This window comes from Bos grunniens, chromosome 24, assembly GCF_055505025.1.
Source record: "Bos grunniens cultivar Pamir isolate PY7600 chromosome 24, Bosgru_T2T1.0, whole genome shotgun sequence".
In the NCBI taxonomy this organism is placed as follows: domain Eukaryota; kingdom Metazoa; phylum Chordata; class Mammalia; order Artiodactyla; family Bovidae; genus Bos; species Bos grunniens.
The window spans coordinates 40,054,354-40,076,483 of NC_141188.1; the positions used below are offsets into that span (position 1 = coordinate 40,054,354).

Sequence of the window (22,130 nt, forward strand, 5' to 3'; positions counted from 1 at the left end):
GCTATTTTATATATATGATCTCATTTTCCCTTTATCCCAGCAATGAAGGTAGGTTCCATTATAATGTTTAAGAAAGGAAAACTAAAGCAAAGTTAGGTTGAATGCCTTAACCAAAGTCAGAAGTAGAAAATTCTGGAAGTAGTATTGGAATGCAGATATGATCATTCCAGAGTCCATAGCTCAATAAATAAATGCAAAAGGCATCATCATTGTAACGTTCCTATTTTGCAAATAAGGAAAATAAGACCTCAGGATATTTAAAGATTAAGTCTAATTACACAGTTGTTCAGACTGTGCTCTACCCAAACCTAAGGGTATCAGTTACATCATGCTCCTGGTTTAATGCATTTTTTATCATAATAGTGCTTTGAATATTTGCAGATTCCCATTATGTGAACCTAAAAACTCCACATATCTGCTCTTTATCTTCACTCCTTGTCAACTTCTCTTAATTTCTAACATAGTAAGATTCATTTGTCATAGCCTGCATTATGTCCTGGGATCCATGACATATTAGTTGAGCTTAAAACTCTTTTTTCATACAGTAAAATTCACCTTTTGCAATGTCCAATTCTGTGGGCTGTGACAGGGGTAGAGTCACGTATCTGTCAAGCTAGTATCATATAGGGTACTTCATCTAGGATCACCGACAACCTTGGTTTGCCTGGACATAAAAGGAACTGGCATGCAGGCTGTGTAGTTGTAAATTCAGAACATTCATAAACTAAGAAATTCAGAACATGCATAAACTAAGTCTAGTAGTTGCTCACCCTTCTTCTATCATCCTAAAACTTCTCTCCTGCAGTCCCTTCATAGTCAACCCCATCTCTAAACCTCCCTGGCAACCACTGATCTGTCTTCCATCTCTGTGGCTGTGCTTTTTCCAGTATGTCATGTAAATGGCATCATATATATTATTTGGGCTTTGGCTCTGTTAACCTCAGTTCTCCGGTGGATTTAAGAAAAGTCATTGATTTACACTTTATCCAGCTTTTTTCTTACTGTAGGGGTGGTTGTGTTGATCTTTTTCCAGTTCTTTATGTTTCTAAACTAAAACTGTTCATCTACTTTTTAAATGAAGGGAGAAATAGTGTCTTAACATCAAACCCAAAAGGTGATCAATATGTATGATTTGCTGACAAATAGTTAGCAAAATTAAATATATGACGGTTTGATAGTTTTTTTTCCAAAGGTGATGCAGGAAAAGGAGTAAGCAAAACACAAAGAGGAAACAAAAATGTTTAAAATCATAGCGAATACAAAGTGAATGCTACTTCAGCTATAGGAAGACAGCAGTCCCTTTATGACCATCCAGGGGGAAAAATGTAGCTTTAAGCAGTCCTCCACTAGCTGTTAGTATTCTCTGCTATTGCCAATTAAAGACCAACATTTGAAGGAAAACTGTCATTGCTTTCATAATTCTCTTTACATGGTACTATAAGGGATAAACAGTTGGCAATCGCTGTTTCCTAATTGACTCATCCACTCACAACAATAATAAAATTATTGCTCAGCAACCTTGTAAATGATTACAAATTACTGCAATAAGCAAAAGGTATTCAACCTCATCATTGTGCCATCAACGCATTTCAAGATTAATCAAAGACATCAGTAATGAACAAATGAGGCATTTCTTTTCACAAATAGAAATGGATATTGTTCTCTACCTCCACCTTTTTTGCAGGTTTAAAAATGTAAAAGGAAATTATGGTCCTCTTCAAAACACTGCTGCTCACCACACAGCCCAGTTCTTAGATTTGCATGTGTAAGCCTTCTTTATTGAACGCAAGAGTAATAATTTTACATCAATATTTAAAGAGGGAAATTTTACCCTGAGTAGCTGAAGAGAAAGGAAGAAGGCAAATATTGTATAATTCAGGCTTCTGCTGCTGCTGCTGCTAAGTCGCTTCAGTCGTGTCCAACTCTGTGCGACGCCATAGACGGCAGCCCACCAGGCTCCCCCGTCCCTGGGATTCTCAGGCAAGAACACTGGAGTGGGTTGCCATTTCCTTCTCCAATGCATGAAAGTAAAAAGTGAAAGTGAAGATGCTCAGTCGTATCCAACTCTTAGAGACCCCATGGACTGCAGCCTACCAGGCTCCTCCGTCCATGGGATTTTCCAGGCAAGAGTACTGGAGTAGGGTGCCATTATAATTTTAAAAATCAAAGCTGGCAAAAAAATTTTTTTGGATTAATTTCAGAATCATCAAAAACAACATTAAACCCTACGGTCAAAACAAGGCAAGACCACTCCTCTCCACCATTTTCTATAACACAGACTCTAAGTTGTATTGAGAAACATAAAGACACACAGACACACAGATGAATTCACTGACTAAATCTGGGTATAGAATGAGAACTGCACAAGACAGGAAAACTCAGTTGCTGGAAGTGATTTGATTTGAAGCTGATCCCAAGAGCTTGGTCCTAGATCATGAAACCCTTTCCACTGTGAGGATTTCAAAGCTAAGTCTGTAGGTTTAGGTAGAATAGCTTGAGATGATTATAAAGGAAAGGTGACAAAAGTGGTTAAGTTGGCAAAGTCTAAGTGCAGGACAGCGACAGAGACCCGGACATGAGAACAGACTTGCGGACACAGCGGGGGAACGAGAGGGTGGGACAAACAGAGTAAGGTAAAAACATGTACTCCACCTCATGTAAAATAGACAGCCCGTGGGAATTTGCTGTGTGACTCAGGGAGCTCAAACAGGTACTCTGTGACAACTAGCGGGGGCAGGGGGGCGGGATGGGAGGTGGGAGGGAGGGGACATATGTGTACCTATGGCTGATTCATTTTGATGTATGACCAAAACAACATGGTGAAGCAATTATCCTCCAATTAAAAATAAATACATTTATAAGAAAAATAAAAGAGCTAGTGAAAAAGCACCAGTATGCTTGGTAAGTACATCTATAATGCCTACTCAATTCACCCTTCCAAATCAATCTCAAAGAGGGTACAGGAGTACAATTATAAGAGGCCACATGTTCTTGTGGATTTCAAGATCACCTTGTAAGGCAAAGGGTATAGTTGCTTCCTCCAGCATCCACTTCCCCTTCGCTTTTTGTAACAGAACCACACATGATAGCTGGGTGCACTGCCTCCCGGAGACAGAGACCACATGCCCTACCCTACCTGACAGGGTCCAGGCCTCTCTAGAAATTATTTGAGAAAAATAACTTACAACCTTCTCTTTTCTACTTGTTGTGATTTTCTGGTTTTGTTTTGTTTATTTAGCCTGTTCTTATAATTTATTTCAAAAACACAGAAAGGTGTCAGTCATCTCAGAAAAGGGAATAATGTTGACACAAGGGAACGGATTTTTCAGTTATTTTCTCTAACACTTCAAACAAGGTACTCTCACCCTCCCCCAGGTTGAGAAACTGTGATGTCAGCACCCAGGACAAGAGAGGTGTGTTCTGCTCATGGCTTGATGTTGTTAGAGCTTTGTTGGGGTGGGTTCTCCTCTTCCTTTTCTACCCATTGATCTGAAATGTCTGCCTGACCTAAGACAGACTTAGGAACCACGGTCACTCTGAGCTTTCTGTCTTGCATGGCGTGCCTGCGCATGCTCAGTCACGTCCAGCTCTTTGCGACTCCATGGACTGTATAGCCCATCAGGCTCCTCTGTCCATGGGATTTCCCAGGCGGGTTTCCAGTTCCTCCTCCAGCAGATCTTCCTCATTCAGGGATCAAACCCGAGTCTCCTGCATTAACAGATAGGTTCTTTACCACGGGGTCACCAGGGAATGATACAAATGAACTGTTGTTTCCCGTACATATTGATGTAATTTATTTGGCACATAAAAGTTTCATGAAAAATATCTATATTACAAAGAAGAATTCTTATTACAATGCCAAATGCACACAAATCACAGCAGAATGAATGCTTAACATAATTAAATTAATTCTGTAAAGTTTGGGAATAAATTGCTTTTTGTCTGGGCCTACAATATACAAAGCAAAATTTGAAAGTCATCGTGCAAAACTGACTGGAATTAGAAGCATGTGAAAGGAAAATACTAAAATTTTGTAATCACTTTAGAAGCTTACCTAGCTCTCCAACTCATTGTCATTCTCCCTTAGCTGGTACCCTAGGGATCAATAAAAGCTATTCTGGTTGGAAAACTCTAACTACTAGTGCAGAAAAGAATTGTGTTTGGTTCATTTAGTCATGTCATGAAGCCTTAAGGAAGGCAATAAAAATCTCTGATACTCTCTCCAGAAAAGCAGAAGCTTACCACACAGAAACCAAGGTTATAAAAAGTCTTTTAGCCATTGGAAAAAAGAAACAGCTCAACACATTTAGTGAAGAGAACAAGATGATATCTATTCATGGAATATGTAATCAGATGGAATTAAAGAATTCTTATGGGAATAAAAAGAAACATAACCCAATTTAAAAACTGACAAAGGAGCTGAACAGAAATTTCTCAAAAGAATAGATTTGAATAGCTAGTAAGCACAGGAAGAGATTTTAAACACTGTTAGCCACCAGGGAAATACAAATCAAACAAGGATGAGGTGCTGCTTCATACCACATTAGAATGGCTAAGATTAAATGATGGATAACAGCAAGTGTTGTCAAGAAAATAGAAAAACTGGAACCCTCATGCACTGCTGGAGGGGAGGTAAAATGATATAACTTCTCTGATAGTTGCTCAATAAACTTTGGTAGTAGCTCAAAAGATGAAACATAATACCTTATGAACCAGAAATTCCACTCCTAGGTGTACACACAAGATAAATGAAAACATATGTCAACACAAAAACTTGAACATCAGTGTTCACAGCAGCATTATTCATGACAGCCAAAAATTGGAAACAACTCAAAGATATATCAACTGATCAATGGATAAACAAAATGTGGTATATCCATATAATCAAAGAGTATTCCACCATAAAAAATGAGGTTCTGACATATGCTACAATTATGGAAGAATCTTGAAAACCATAGGTTAATGGAAAAAAAAAAGTCACAAAAGCTGCTTATTATATGATTCCATTTATACAAAATATCTTGACTAGGGAAATCTATACAAACAGGATGAAGATTAGTGTCTGCTCAGTGCTAGAGAGGATGGGGATTTAGGTGGGTGCTAGCTAAAGTTACAACATTTTGCCAACAAAGGTCTGTGTAGTAAAAGCTATGGTTTTTTCCAGTAGTCATGTGCAGATGTGAGAGTTGGACCATAAAAAAATCTGAGTGCCAAAGAATTAAACCTTTCAAACTGTGGTGCTAGAGAAGACTTTCAACAGTTCCTTGGACAGCAAGGAGATCAAACCAGTCAATCCTAAAGGAAATCAGTCCTGAATACTCACTGAAAAGACTGATGCTGAAGCTGAAGCTCCAATACTTTGGCCCCCTGATGGGAAGAGGCAACTCATTGGAAAAGACCCAGATGCTGGGAAAGATTGAAGGCAAAAGGAGAAGAGGGCGGCAGAAGATGAGATGGTTAGATAGCATCACTAACTCAATGGACATGAGTTTGAGCAAAGTCCAGGAGTTGGTGATGGACAGGGAAGCCTGGTGTGCTGCAGTCCCTGGGGTCACAAAGAGTCAAACGTGACTGAACAAAAACAGCTAAAGGTACAGAGTTTATTTTAGAGGTGATAAAATGGTCTAAAAATGACTGCAGTGATGACTGTACATGTCCATGAATATACTAAAGTCCACTGAATTGTATGCTTTAAATGGATAAGTTGTATGGGGTAGGTGAATTATTTCTAAATACTGTTTAAAAAAAAAACCTTAAGAAGGTACATTATTACCCATTTAACTGGTTGCCACCTCTGATTATGTTTGGCACAGATTTCATTATGAATTAAAAAACCATAAGGGTCTGGTGCAGAATGGTACTCAGATCATATTATTGTAACACCTTAAAGAGGTAAATACTTTGAGGTACTGCAGAATTCGCTTTTCTGATATATACAGTGCCTCTGTCACAATAAATATCCTTCTCAGAAGCTGGAGGTCAAACAGTATGTGGGTTAAACTAGTATTTAAAAGACTGTTTCATTTCTTGTTTAGCAGAAAAGATAGCCTTTGTTAAAGCACTTAACTACTTATGTTCCCTGGTAGCTCAGATGGTAAAGAGTCTGACTGCAATGTGGGAGACCCAAGTTCGATCCCTGGATCAGGAAGATCACCTGGAGAAGGAAATGGCAACCCACTCCAGTATTCTTGTCTGGGAAATCCCATAGATGGAGGAGCCTGGTGGGCTACAGTCCAGTTCAGTTCAGTTCAGTCACTCAGTCATGTCCGACTCTTTGCGACCCCATGAACTGCAGCATGCCAGGCCTCCCTGTCCATCACCAACTCCCGGAGTTCATGCAGACTCACGGCCATCGAGTCAGTGATGCCATCCAGCCATCTCATCCTCTGTCATCCACTTCTCCTCCTGCCCCCAATCCCTCCCGGCATCAGAGTCTTTTCCAATGAGTCAACTCTTCACATGAGGTGGCCAAAGTACTGGAGTTTCAGCTTTAGCATCATTCCTTCCAAAGAAATCCCAGGGCTGATCTCCTTCAGAATGGACTGGTTGGATTTCCTTGCAGTCCAAGGGACTCTCAAGAGTCTTCTCCAACACCACAGTTCAAAAGCATCAATTCTTCGGCGCTCAGCCTTCTTCACAGTCCAACTCTCACATCCATACATGACCACAGGAAAAACCTTGGCCTTGACTAGACGAACCTTTGTTGGCAAAGTAATATCTCTGCTTTTGAATAGGCTATCTAGGTTGGTCATAATTTTCCTTCCAAGGAGTAAGCGTCTTTTAATTTCATGGCTGCAGTCAACATCTTCAGTGATTTTGGAGTCCCAAAAAATAAAGTCTGACACTGTTTCCACTGTTTCCCCATCTATTTCCCATGAAGTGATGGGACTGGATGCCATGATCTTCGTTTTCTGAATGTTGAGCTTCAAGCCACTTTTTCACTCTCTTCTTTCGCTTTCATCAAGAGGCTTTTTAGTTCCTCTTCACTTTCTGCCATAAGGGTGGTGTCATCTGCATATCTGAGGTTATTGATATTTCTCTCAGCAATCTTGATTCCAGCTTGTGTTTCTTCCAGTCCAGTGTTTCTCATGATGTACTCTGCATATAAGTTAAATAAGCAGGGTGACAATAGACAGCCTTGACGTACTCCTTTTCCTATTTGGAACCAGTCTGTTGTTCCATGTCCAGTTCTAACTGTTGCTTCCTGACCTGCATACAGGTTTCTCAAGAGGCAGGTCAGGTGGTCTGGTATTCCCATCTCTTTCAGAATTTTCCACAGTTTATTGTGATCCACACAGTCAAAGGCTTTGGCATAGTCAAGAAAGCAGAAATAGATGTTTTTCTGGAACTCTCTTGCTTTTTCCATGATCCAGCGGATGCTGGCAATTTGATCTCTGGTTCCTCTGCCTTTTCTAAAACCAGCTTGAACATCAGGAAGTTCATGGTTCACATATTGCTGAAGCCTGGTTTGGAGAATTTTGAGCATTACTTTACTAGCATGTGAGATGAGTGCAATTGTGCGGTAGTTTGAGCATTCTTTGGCATTGCCTTTCTTTGGGATTGGAATGAAAACTGACCTTTTCCAGTCCTGTGGCCACTGCTGAGTTTTCCAGATTTGCTAGCATATGGAGTGTAGCACTTTCACAGCATCATCTTTCAGGATTTGAAATAGCTCAACTGGAATTCCATCACCTCCATTAGCTTTGTTTGTAGTGATGCTTTCTAAGGCCCACTTGACTACACATTCCAGGATGTCTGGCTCTAGGTCAGTGATCACACCATCATGATTATCTGGGTCGTGAAGATCTTTTTTGTACAGTTTTTCTGTGTATTCTTGCCACCTCTTCTTAATATCTTCTGCTTCTGTTAGGTCCATACCATTTCTGTCCTTTATTGAGCCCATCTTTGCATGAAATGTTCCCTTGGTATCTCTAATTTTCTGGGGTTGCAAAGAGTCAGATACAACTGAGCAACTAACACTTTATTTCACTTACAGTTATAAAATATTATTTTACAAAATATCCTTGGGGTTGAACTCCAGATTTAAAAATAAGATGATAAACAACAATCTATTCATTCTAATTTCAGAACAACTTATTTTTACTTAGGTTTTGGGCAGATAGTCCCTCCCAGGTAACTCAGTGGGTAAAGAATCTGCCTGCAATGCAGGAGATGCAGAAGATTCAGGTTTGATCCCTGGGTTGGGAAGATCCCCTGGAGAAGGAAATGGCAACGCACTTCAGTATTCTTGCCTGGAGAATCCTGTGGACAGAGAAACCCAGTGGGCTGCAGTCCATGGGTTGCAAAGAGCTGGACACAACTGAAGTGACTGAGCACGAGCAGCTTGGTACTAGCACAAGTCAAACATTGTGTGTGCGTGCTTAGCCTTCACTCTAAACATGCAGATTTTGGGGGGCTTTTCTCGATTTCAAATTACTTATTTTCACTACCTCAATATACTGATACCCGTCAAGCAGCATGTCCAAATTTTTCACTTGTAAAATATGATTGCTTTATTTATGTAGAGGAAATGCTGAAATTAGAAATGCAAATGGTCACTTAGTTTTAAAATAGACACAAAATCATTGAATCAAATTAATAAAGTAACACAAATCAGTTATTTTAGAGGTTTCTTTGAGAAGTTCAAACAAGTATACTAGAGGTCTCTGCCACAAGGACAAAAACACACCATATGCTGGGCTGTTATTTCTACTGAATTACCATCACTATGCAGAACAAAACAAGGCTTCCTCCAAAGCGGAATCCCACTAGTTGGTCTCTGGAGTTCTCCCCCTAAGTATTCCCCTTGGTTCAAGTATTCCCCTTGGCTCAGAGAGTATGATTCTAGACGCCTGTTTGAATGCCGTGAAAAGTGAAAGTGTTAGTCACTCAGCCATGTCTGACTCTTTGCGACCCCATGGACCATACCCCACCAGGCTCCTCTGTCCATGGGATTCTCCAGGGAAAAAAACTGGAATAGGTTGCCCTTTCCTCCTCCAGGGGATCTTCCTGACCCAGGGATCGAAACCAGGTCTCTTGCATTGTAGATGGATTCTTTCCTGTCTGAGCCACCTGTGGATTTAAGTACCATAAATCTCTGTATTCCACAAAGCCTCCTAGATATATTATATACATTTAAAATTTAAATGATTTTAAAATTGAAATATGGTTAACTTACAATGTCACAGTAGTTTCAAATGTACAGCAAAGTAGTTCAATTATACATATATATATATATATTAAGGTTCTTTTTCATTATATGTTATAAGATATCAAATATCATTCTCTGTGCTATACAGTAGATCCTATTTTATATATAGTAGTGTATATGTAATCCCAAACTCGTAATTTTTCTCTGCCCCCATCACTTCCCCTTTGGTAATCATAAATTTGTTTTTTCCCTCCATGAGTCTGTTTTGTAAATAAGTTCATTTGTATCATTTTTTAGATTCCATATGTAAATGAAATCATATGATATTTGTTTTTGTCTGTCTGACTTACTTCACTGATATGATAATCTCTAGGTCCATCCATGTTGCTGTAAATGGCATTATTTCATTCTTTTCTATGGCTGCCAACTGTTGCCAAAAAGTCATTTCCTAATCTAGTCCCAGTAAACAAGTGCCTCCACATCCAGGCAGGAGAAGTTTACTAAGTCAGTGCCGTAGAAACATTGGTTACTCAATTGTGGTGGTTTAGTTGCTAAATCATGTCTGACTCTTGCGACCCCATGGACTGTAGCCTTCCAGACTCCTCTGTCCATGGGATCCTCCAGGCAAGAATACTGGAGTGGGTTGCCATTTAATGTACACTAAATCGAACAGCCCATGTCTTTGAACACCTCAGTTGTTCACACCCAAATAGCTGAATGTCATAAAACTGCTATCAAAACCTTAAAACTTAGATGTAGCTACCAATTTGTAATGAGCCAGGTCTTTCCGAGGCTTCAGCTTCGAGCAAGCTGGGTAAGGTAATTTTAGAGGCTGTATTAACTCTTTAAAACCACCAGGGATCTATTTAGTAAACTGCATGTTTTGTGCTAATTTACATGGCTAACTTGATCTGAGTAGGGATGGGAACTTGCTAGTACAGAGTCAATGAGCAGAGTTATTGTCAATGACTATGAGAGAAGCTGAGTTATAACAACTGAACATGAGTAAGAACTTGATAGTTTACAAAATGTTTGCAATAGTTAACAGGCAGAAGTGTTGTAACAAAGAGTCTTTGAATTGTAGCAGTTCAAATAAACGAGGTAAACATTTCTCTTTCATATAATGGCTCAGTGATAAAGAATCTGCTTGCCAATGGAGCGGAAGTGGGTTCGATTCCTGGGTCAGGAAGATCCCCTGGAGAAGGAAATATCTAACCAATACAGTATTCTTGCCTGGAAAATCCCATGGACAGAGGAGCCTGGTGAACTACAGTACATGGATTCACAAAAGAATCAGACAGGACTTAGTGACTAAACAACATAGGAATACATGGCAGGATAATAAAGGTGTGTCATCTCTGTGAGCTACCCAAATTGGTGGCAAACTGCTGATGTAGGGATGTGGATGACTATTCCGCTTCCTGAACACATCCAGGGACTAAGGGTCCTTGTATCTTGCTGCTTGTATTTTAACAAGTTTTGGTTCTGGAGTCAAAGTTATTTCACACCTGAATATTTGCCTTCCAGCTTATCGGAAGGGTGGGAGAGAAGACTGGGAACAGTGGCAATTCCTTGTAAGGAAATGGTCCTCATTATTCCTATTAAAATTCCATGGGTGAAAGCAGCCACACAGCCACTCCCAGATGCAATGAAACCTGGGCAGGCATGTTCCCTGTTAAGACGCATCGAGTTTTTATAACAAGAGTGGAGGACGGAGGATGTTCCTGTGGGTAAAAGGGAGATTCCGTTTACTCAGGGCAGTGACCGAGCTCTGAGATCCTCTCTGAGGCACACAGCAGCCTAGTGGTTGAACGCTTACTGTTGTCTCATATTTTACAGAAGAAGAAATTAAAGCTGGAAAGAAGAAAACAAGTTTAGATGTATACCTATTATAACTGATGTCAACAGATAATTTCTAAAAGAGATAAGTAAAGAAATCCGGTAAATAATAGAATAAGTTAGTGCCGGAAGAAATAGGTTTAAGTTAAAAGTGAATGCCCTTAGGGAATAGTGTTTGAGGTTTGGGGAGGCTGAGAAAAAGACAGCTGCTTTTCATAGTTAATATTTTGGTTTAAATTAATTTGTTAAAATATATGTATATATTACTTTGATAAGAGTTTAAAATATAAAGAACAAATACATACATATATATATATATGATTATATATCAACCAGCAGCCATAATTTAGGCAGATTGCTTCCACTTATCTCTAATGGCCCCTGATAACACCAATCCAGTCTCTAAATGTTTGCTAGGGAATGTTAAATTCCAAGTAATGATGTCTTTTTGAAAAGAGATACGTCAAAAAATTCACCCCCTCACACTGAGCTTAGACTCACCACCTCCACACCAGAAAATCACTGCGTATTTGGGTGGTTAGATGGAGAAAACACAGCTGTTGATGCTTCCTTGGGCTGAACATGTGCAAACAACTCCAATTTCAATGAGTAATTACCTTCACCCAGTTCTATTCCACTAGGAGTCTACAGGCAGCAATGCCCTTGGAGATTACTGTATGCTTGGTCAAAAAATGAAGCTTATATAGGATACCTCTGATAATTGCGTGGGTGTTCAGTGTCTTCTCAAACTTTTCACATGACAAAAGCTGACCGCTGACCACCTCACGTGTCATTCATTCCATAAGCTCAGCATATCCCTCAATCTCTCTATCTACTCCATCTGTATCACCCCACTACTTGTGCTGCCCTCTGTGCTTTACAGGGCAAGGTAATATTTTTAAATTTAAAGTTTGGGTATATTTCGGTTTTCAGCTATTTCTCATGATCCTTAGGATGAAGTCCTAGGGCCTTACATCTTTACTCCTCTTTGAGCTTCTAAACTGGCTGTTTCTTCTGCCTGGAACATTGTTCTGTTTCCCATTCCTATACTTAAAGTGATAAGTGCTCAGTAGGGTCTGACTCTATGTGACCCTATGGACTCAGTGTTTCTTTGCCCACTGAGTCACCTGGGAAGCCCAGAATGAATTTACTACCACTTATACCTAGCCATTATACCTACTACTTTGGGCAGGAATCCCTTAGAAGAAATGGAGTAGCCATCATGGTAAACAAAAGAGTCTGAAATGCAGTACTTGGATGCAATTTCAAAAAAGACAGAATGATCTCTGTTCGTTTCCAAGGCAAACCATTCAATATCACTGTAATCCAAGTCTATGCCCCAACCAGTAATGCTGAAGAAGCTGAAGTTGAATGGTTCTATGAAGACCTACAAGACCTTTTAGAACTAACACCCGCCAGAAATGTCCTTTTCATTATAGGGGACTGGAATGCAAAAGTAGGAAGTCAAGAAACACCTGGGGTAACAGGCAAATTTGGCCTTGAAATATGGAATGAAGTAGGGCAAAGACTAATAGAGTTTTGCCAAGAGAATACACTGGTCATAGCAAACACCCTCTTCCAACAACACAGGAGAAGACTCTACACATGGACATCACCAGATGGTCAACACCAAAATCAGATTGATTATATTCTTTGCAGCCAAAGATGGAGAAGCTCTATACAGTCAGCAAAAACAAGATCAGGAGCTGACTGTGGCTCAGATCATGAACTCTTTATTGCCCAATTCAGACTTAAATTGAAGAAAGTAGGGAAAACAACTAGACCATTCAGGTATGACCTAAATCAAATCCCTTATGATTATGCAGTGGAAGTGAGAAATAGATTTAAGGGACTAGATCTGATAGATGGAGTGCCTGATGAGCTATGGAATGAGGTTCCTAACATTGTACAGGAGACAGGGATCAAGACCATCCCCAAGAAAAAGAAATGCAAAAAAGCAAAATGGCTGTCTGCGGAGGCCTTACAAATAGCTGTGAAAAGAGGAGAAGTGAAAAGCAAAGGAGAAAAGAAAATAATAAGCATCTGAATGCAGAGTTCCAAAGAATAGCAAGGAGAGATAAGAAAGCCTTCCTCAGCAATCAATGCAAAGAAATAGAGGAAAACAACATAATGGGAAAGACTAGAGATCTCTTCAAGAAAATTAGAGATACCAAGGGGACATTTCATGCAAAAATGGGCTTGATAAAGGACAGAAATGATATGGACCTAACAGAAGCAGAAGATATTAAGAAGAGATGGCAAGAGTACACAGAAGAACTGTACAAAACAAATCTTCACGACCCAGATAATTACGATGGTGTGATCACTCACCTAGAGCAAGACATCCTGGAATGTGAAGTCAAGTGGGCCTTAGAAAGCATCACTACAAACAAAGCTAGTGGAGGTGATGGAATTCCAGCTGAGCTATTTCAAGTCCTGAAAGATGATGCTGTGAAAATGCTGTACTAAATATGCCAGCAAATTTGGAAAACTCAGCAGTGGCCACAGGACTGGAAAAGATCAGTTTTCATTCCAAACCCAAACAAAGGCAATGCCAAAGAATGCTCCAACTACCGCACAATTGCACTCATCTCACATGCTAGTAAAGTAATGCTCAAAATTCTCCAAGCCAGGCTTCAGCAATATGTGAACCGTGAACTTCCTGATGTTCAAGCTGGTTTTAGAAAAGGCAGAGGAACCAGAGATCAAATTGCCAACATCGGCTGGATCATGGAAAAAGGAAGAGAGTTCCAGAAAAACATCTATTTCTGCTTTATTGACTATGCCAAAGTGTAGTCTGTGGATCACAGTGTAGTCTGTGGCTCCTGTGAACCTGGGGGCTAGAACAGTGCAATCGTAAAGAATGTGGTTTTGTAGAGTAGATGCACTTTCCCTTAATCATTGTTTTCTGATGCCCTGCGATGGAGAGCTAAGAATGCCCTTTAGTACTGACTCATCTATAGAAGGTCAGCTCCACCACCAATCAAGAATTAATGATAGTGACCCCCTAGTAAAGTAAGTCATGGGATAAGAGAACAGGGATGTCACCCTATTAGAAATCTCTCCATATAGAAGTATGAGGCAAGAAGAAAGGCATTTCCCCTCTAAAACTGTAACTAAACCAGGCTTTCCAACCCTCTTTTGTACCATTAATTTGTATAACTTTAGTGGAGGCATTTACTTTTTATTCCTGACAAAATTTATTATTAATTTCAGACCATAATTCTAGACTGTCAATTTCACTCTGTATATTGATCCTCCACTTAATTGATTTACGACTGTTTCCAGCCTGGCATAAACTACGATTTTGATATGTAGCTCTATTTTCATCAATGTCATTGGCTATCTTCTTTGACAGAATGATCGATACAGAATCCTGACAGGAGACTAGAGATTTCTGATCACTGTGAAATAACACCAGGGAGGATGCTGTACCTGAATGTGCCACTTATTCCCACGGCCATTATGCATCCTTGTGCTACTGCATATGGCAGTCAAAGGAGGAGCCACGCGCTGTTCTTTGAGGCAGCTAAAACAACAACAACAAACGTTGTGTCCATGCCCTGTCACTTCTTGGTTTTTAGATCTATTTCCTTGACTTCACTTCCAATTAATAGGTTGTTTTCTGTGTAGATGCCTTTCTTAGATGTAGGAGTATGTAGAAAACAGTGTCCTGCTGAATACTCTTTTTACTTTCTTATAACAAATCATTTCCTGTAACCACAGAAGTCTTTCACTGTTTCAAGAGAAAGTCTCCACTTGGTGCTTTATGGTTATTGGCATAGTATACCCTGTAGAGCTAATACCGTCTTTCCATTCTTTCTTTTTCTTACACATTTGTCAGCGAGCCAAGGAAATTATCATGTGATTTACTCAAGGATCACTGCACTTCACACATCTCTGAAGTGAGATTGTATCATTATACCTGTGTCATCTGTGGTTACCATATTATTGTACCTAAAACAATAAAATAAAATCCTCTGTTTTTGGAAAACAAAATTATATTGTTTCTTACTGAAGTTTGCCACTTTTCTTTGTCCTAGGTATATACAAGCACAGGAACATATTTTCATTTCTTCTTTCAATACTTAAAACTTTCTCTATCCTGTCTTACTGCCTTAGGCAGGACCCCCCAGTACAATGATGTACAGAAATGGACACAGGAGGCATCTGTTTTTTAATCAGCCTCAAAAGAAAATATTTTATGTCTTCCACCAAGATTCTCACCTTAGACTTTCTGTGGATACAGTGAAGAAGTCAGCAAAAATGATTCAATAAGAAAGTTACCCATAACTCTGGTCAAGTTCTTATACCCTCTATTCTTACCCTCCAGCGCCTCTTACCATCTCCAGGTACAAGTAAAAGCGAAAACACTGAAAGTGTTAGTTGCTCAGTCTATGAGTATATGACTTCCCTGGTGGCTCAGACAGTAAAGCGTCTGCCTACAATGTGGAAGACCCGGGTTCAGTCCCTGGGTTGGGAAGATCTCCTGGAGAAGGAAATGGCAATCCACTTCAGTACTCTTGCCTGGAAAATCCCATGGATGGAGGAGCCTGATAGGCTACAGTCCATGGGGTTGCAAAGAGTTGGATACAACTGAGCGACTTCACTTTCTTTCTTTCTATGAGTATATAAATAAAACATAGTGATAAGGTCTATACATGCATGCTAAGTCACTTCAGTTGTGTCTGACTCTTTGTGACGCTATGGACTGTAGCCCGCCAGGCTCCTCTGTCCATGGGATTCTCAAGGCAAGAATACTGGAGTGAATAGCCATTCATTTCTCCAGGGGATCTTCCTGACCTAGGGATCAAACCTGGGTCTCCTACATTAGCAAATTCTTTACCATCTGAGCCTACCAGGGAAGCCCAGTATCAGGGACCAAATCATCACTACCTTCAAAGGCTGCTAAGGGCTTCTATTGATCCCACTCTTTCCTTCTTCTCCATATAACCATTAGATGACACTTGTTTGTCTTGTTCCCATCAGTGATTCCCATCCCCTCCATAGCCCACAAGACTCCAAAGCTGGGCCAGATACATGCTAATCTCAACACCTCTTTTTCCTGCATTCATGATGTTCCAGCCACTGGCCTCCTCCAAGCTGATCCTCAAACCCTCAGACTGGACCTTGGCCTCAAAGTCTTTTTCACACCTAGTATCTGAATGGTTCAGTTCCTATGTTTCCTTTAGGACTAAGCACAAATATTAGTTGAAGAGTAAAGCCAAAGATGCTACTTTGGCAATGATACTTAGCCATCTATGTTATCCCTTTTGGGGGACATATAGACCTTATCAGGCTTCCCAAGTGGTGCTACTGGTAAAGAACCCACTTGAACCCGTTTGCCAATGCAGGAGATATAAGAGACGCAGGTTTGATCCCTGCTTGGAAGATCCCCTAGAGGAGGAAATGGCAACCCACTCCAGTGTTCTTGCCTGGAGAATCCCATGGACAGAGGAGCCTGGTGGGCTACAGTCCATAGGTCACAAAGGGTCAGACACAACTGAAGTGATTTAGCATGCACGCATAGACCTTATCACTATGTTTTATTTAAATACTCATTTTTTGATTTGTAGCTTCTCTCCACTATAATTTAAGGCTATAATAGCAGGCTGTATCGCCCATTTTTGTCCATTATGATATCCTCAGCACCCAGAACAGTGTCTGACCATCAATCACTTAAATAGTTTCCATAGATTTTAGATCTATGGGTATTAATTAAGGACATAGGAAACCAATCTATTATATTCTCAATTTCCACAATTTTTCTTCGAGTTTTGTTCCTGAGGGACCTGGTAACTAAAAAAAAAAATAACTTCTTGTTTTTTTTTTTGATGACCAAAAGGAGATAGACAAACCCTAACTTGAATATGAGTTCAATGAAAAAAAAGCTCAATGAAACATGCCTTTAGAAGCACAAAACTCAAAACTCCAGTGTGCAGCCTCTGTCTGTGCCATTTGCTCTGTGGATAGACTGTCTCTTAGCCAATTCTCTGATGTCTAGTATCATTGAGATTAAGACATTAAGAACCCCTGTATGTCCATCTTTCACCATTAAGTTATCCTCTAAGACATAATCCATTAGTCAAATGGAAAATAAACATTCTATTGCCATTTTCAATTGTTTTTACCTCTTACTATATGTTGCTAATGTCATTATATTTGGATTTCATCAGCTTTGGCCCTTTTTAGTCAGCATATACATACTTAAAAATATATTTGTAAAACAAATTTTTCCATACCCAAAACCATTCAGCAAGTCTAACTTAACATTTTCTTTCAACAGCATGGAACTATTGTTGAAAATTCATCCTGTGAACCAAGTGCTACAGGAATTCCATTTAAGATTAATGTAGAAGGAAGAAATGGAGGAATTTTCACAGCAGAAAGTAACCTGGAGTTTCCCTAAGGCACAGAGGTTATTAAGGAAATCAACATGTTAAATCTCCTCAAATTTCCTAACATTTGGATATTTCCTCGAAAAGTTCATGTGCCAAATTCCTAGGATTCACCCCAGCTTAAAAGTTGTTCTACAAAATGCAGTACAAAGGATAACTTAAATGACGCTAGTAATAATCTCTGTTGTGAATTGAGAGCTTATACTTCTGAAACCACTGATCAACCTGATTATCAGTACATTGTAGTATACTGAATGCACTCTAAGTAAATGTGTCTTGAATTAAAAACTAACAGAGTTCACTGTAACTTTTTTTGTTGCATCAAGTGAATAAAATTTAGACTGAGCAGAAAAACAAGCCTCCTGCCTTAGTGAGGAAATTCTAATCAACAGTGAAATGACATAAAGGCTGGCAGCAGAAGATGAAGTAAATTTTTATATTCTCTAGCTATTACCTATTTTACTTTCATATTATAGTGATGTTTATGGCAGCAAAAAGAGGGAAAATCTTGTTATTCAGCCTATAATTTATAGTGTATGAAGATGATGGGCCTTGAGCTAAGAGCTTTTACATTTCTTGTGTTTTATAAGAAAAGGAAGGAAGAAAAAGCAGCAGCAGTGAGAGCACCACCAATAGACCACGTGTGGTCTGCAAGGAGGTCAAACCAGTGAATCTTCAAGGAAATCAGCCCTGAATATTCATTGCAAGGACTGATGCTGAAGCTGGAGTGCCAATACTTTGGCCACCTGATATGAACAGTTGACTCATTGGAAAAGTCCCTGATACTGGGAAAGATTGAAAGCTGGAAGAGAAGAGAGCGACACAGGATGAGATGGTTGAATGGCATCACTGACTCAAAGGACATGAGTTTGAGCAAACTCTGGGAGAAAGTGGAAGACAGAGGAATCTGGTGTGCCGTAGTCCATAGGGTCACAAATAGTCAGACACGACTTAGCAACTGAACAGTGAGTGGTCTGCAAAGCCTGAAATATCTGCTACCTGACCCTTTATAGAAGAAATTTGCCAGCCCCACATCTAGAACATTGAGTACTATATAGTGATCAGACATGACGGTATAGACATACATTGACGTCACTGTGTATCAAGCCTTAAAAGCAAGTAAAAGGATTCTGGGAAGAAGCCCAGTAGAAATCCCCAGGATTCTCTCTCTCCATCTAGATAATAATTGCAATGGCAGAATCTGTCTTTTGGAACTCTAACATCTACTGAAGGTTTTTAACTTCCAGGATAGGCTTGAACAGTGAATTACAGCTGTGAATTTTAGTCAATTTCAGTTTTTAGTGCAATAGCGGCTCCCAATCTCCCACCCCTGGCCATGCAGCAGGCAGTTATGCACACATTCCAAATCAACCTGCCCACCACTTGCAGGAGCCAGGATGGGCAAAATGGACTGGATAGTGTCTCCCAAATATCACGGATCTGTACTGTGATCACCGATTTCTGCCTCTGATCACAGAGGTGCTAAAAGGCAGGTAGCCACTGTTGCTGCGTCTTTCCCCATTGTTACAAGCCCCTCCTCCTTCAGCTGAAATGACTTTCATTGTAACTAAAGGGCCAGCACTCTTCCCCCTCCCATTTATTTTTCTCTTTTTGAGAATTAGGCATCAAAGACTAGACACTGAAAAGCAACTGCATGTAGTAACTGCTGTGGCAAAGCTTCTCAGAAAATCAAAACTAGAATTACCATGGAATCCAACAATTCCACATTGGGGTATGCATCCAAAAGAATTGAAAGCAGGGTCTCAAAAAGATACTTTTGAGATATTTATGTACACCAGTGTTTGTTCATAGCAGCATTATGCATAATAGCTAAAATGTGGAAGCAACCCAAGTGTCCCTGGTTGTATGAATGGATAAGCAAAGTGTGGTATGTACTGCAATGGATTATTATTCAGTCTCACAAAGAAAGGCAATTCTGACATATGCTGCTACATTGGTAAACCTTGATTATATTATGCCAAATGAAAAACACAAATGCTGCATAATTCCACTTCAGTGAAGTACTTAGGATAGTCAAAATCATAACAACAGAGAGTAAAATGGTTATCAGGGGCTTGGGGAAGTGGGGAACAATTATTTAATGGGTATTTTCAGTTCTACAAGATAGAATTTGGGAGATGGGTGGTTGTACAACATTATGAATGCACTTAATCCCATTGAACTGTACACTTTAAATGGTTAATGTGGGATTTTTATGCTATACATATTTTACCACAAAAATTAGAAAAAAGTTAATTTTATTTGTAAAAATGGGACAGCTATAGATACAGATATAGATACATACACAGATAATTTTACCACAAAAATTAGAAAAAAGTTAATTTTATTTGTAAAAATGGGACAGCTATAGATACAGATATAGATACATACACAGATATATAGATATATATCTCTATATACACATAGATATATACTATACATACATATAGTATATATGTATGTATGCATATATATGAGTATATATGTACAGATATATAGGTATTTAAGTATATAGATAAATACAGACTATACATATGGAAAAGGCAGAGTACAAATTTAGAATTATTAAAAATTATTCCCTTTGAATGGTGGAATTATCAGGAATTTTTATTTCCTGACTAAATCTTTTCTAATTTTTTGTATGGTAAGAATAAGGGAAGCTTTATTGCAACAAGAGATGAGGGCTGATGATGGGTTCACATGGACACATCTCAACAGGAAGAGTATCGTTTGAAAGGAAAGCAGGAGAAGCTGTCAGATAGGCAATAAACACATGACTCCAGTACTGTCTGACTGTACTGAGGACAAGAATCTGCAGACAGAGTAGGGTCTTTGGGTCTCACTACGTGCCTGGTCTGACAGCTGCACTGTGCAAAGAGGCACAATCCTTCCCTCCTAGACCCCTCTGGCTGCACTTGAAGATTTTTTCCCTAATGGTCCTGGCTACATGCTTAGCTATGGTTAGACACTGTCTCATAGACAGCAGAGGCAGCATAGCAACTAAATGCTATGATGCACATTATCCACAAAGTCAGCAGGTGACCACAGGGTCTGAGAAGTGAAATTTTGGGGTCTGGAAGCTCCATTCCAGAGCCCTGTTCATGAAGCAGAAGTCGTGCAAAACCAGCAGCAACTGAACCAGAAGTTCTGAGCATCCCAAACCCCCCTGGTAACAGCAGCAAACAGTCAACAGGACACTATGAGCTACACCAGCAGGTCCTTAATAGGCTCCAACCTTGAATAAGATATGCTCCAAGAATGTTGCTGCCCTTGAAGCAACAGGCTGCCCAGGAACAGGCTCGAGACAGTAGACCAGAGCCACAAGGGTTAATGTGGCATCTGGAAACAGTGCCAGATACTGATGCAGATACTGGTGCAGATACTGGTGCAGGTGGCTACCTATGTATATATTGAATCCCCTGGAGAAGGATGTGGCAACCCACCCCAGTATTCTTTTCTGAGAAATGCCCTGGACAGAGGAACCTGGCAGGTTATAGTTCATGGGATTGCCAAGAGTCAGACACGACTGAGTGACTAACAAGCACAATTATAGACTTAACCTTCTTTGTTAATTTCTCTAACTTCAGACACTTATTGTCATCATCTGCCATATGTCTTCAACAATAGAAGGGTATTACAATTTCTATTCCCCTTTTAAAAATATTAACTTAAAGCTTTTACTTCAAATGGTTTGATTTCGAATATGTGAATATAATGGAAAACAACAGGTTCCAGTTGCTATCTCTTTAAAAAAAATGATTAGTCTGTTACAGAGCTCAGAGTTTGGTTCCTTAAATGACTGTGGCCCTTGACAGTGCAGAAATCATGTCCTTCAGGTTTTTGCAACCCTTGAAGTTCTGTGATTTTTTTTTTAAAGTCATCACAAGGAGAACCAACAAAACTGCTAACACATTTTTATCACTTCATTGACAAGAGATGATATTTGGTGCATATTTAGAGATAGTTATGGGTTTTCATATACATAAATTTGCATAAATTTTGTGTAAATTTCAATGTTTAATTTATTAAAATTTAATATGATGATCTTTTAAAAGCACAATTTGTATTCTCACAAGCAAAAAAAAAAAAAAAAAAGAAATCCCAAACCAAAACAAAACCCCAAATTTCTGCAGGGCAGTAGGAGACCAAGGCAATTTTTCTCTTCCCTGTAGGGTACAACAGAATTATCTTATTCAGATACTACTGATGTATTGTATCTGCTTAGGTCTTGTTTACAAGCTACAGAAACCACTCTATCCAGTTTAGCAGAAGGAGATCTACTGGAGGAATCACACAGCCTTGCAGAATTGGTAGAGGAATGGCAGGATCAAAAGAAAACCAGAGAGATTTCTGCCTCTGAACGAGATGGAATAGAGACCAGATTTACCCTCCCACCAGAAATACTCTCAATATGGTAAATACAAATGGAACTATGGTTTTCAAGACCCTGGATATCAGACGAATAAGGACAGGGATTCCTGAGAGAAAACAAATGAAGTGAATCCTGTGAAGGTCCCAGCTCACAGCCTGGAGACGTTTCCAGGACACCATAAATGGGAGGCACCAAGGCAGACTCCCCAGATTCAGGGGACAGAGCTCAGACTCCAGGGAGAACAGGTAACTAGAGTTCATGCGACAAAGTGCCAAAGAACAGAGAACTGCTCAGAGAGAGAACCCTATGCATCTGCCGAGAGTTCTTCTGAGCATCAGCTAAAAAGTGGTGAGATCATGCTTGTGAAGAT

At 39.7% G+C, this 22,130-nt stretch overlaps 1 long non-coding RNA gene across 2 annotated transcripts in view; it reads right to left on the reverse strand.

Annotated features, from left to right (window-relative positions):
* The window catches only part of LOC147346107 (uncharacterized), a 321,158-nt gene that overhangs the window by 17,932 nt on the left and 281,096 nt on the right, over positions 1-22,130 (reverse strand). Inside the window, exon 4 of one of the 2 annotated variants that reach the window (XR_015153452.1) lies at positions 3,287-3,708. The exons of the other annotated variant lie outside the window; for it this stretch is intronic. This is a non-coding gene — a long non-coding RNA (uncharacterized LOC147346107). Of the gene's footprint in view, positions 1-3,286; positions 3,709-22,130 lie in introns of those variants that run through there. 2 annotated transcript variants of the gene reach the window in all.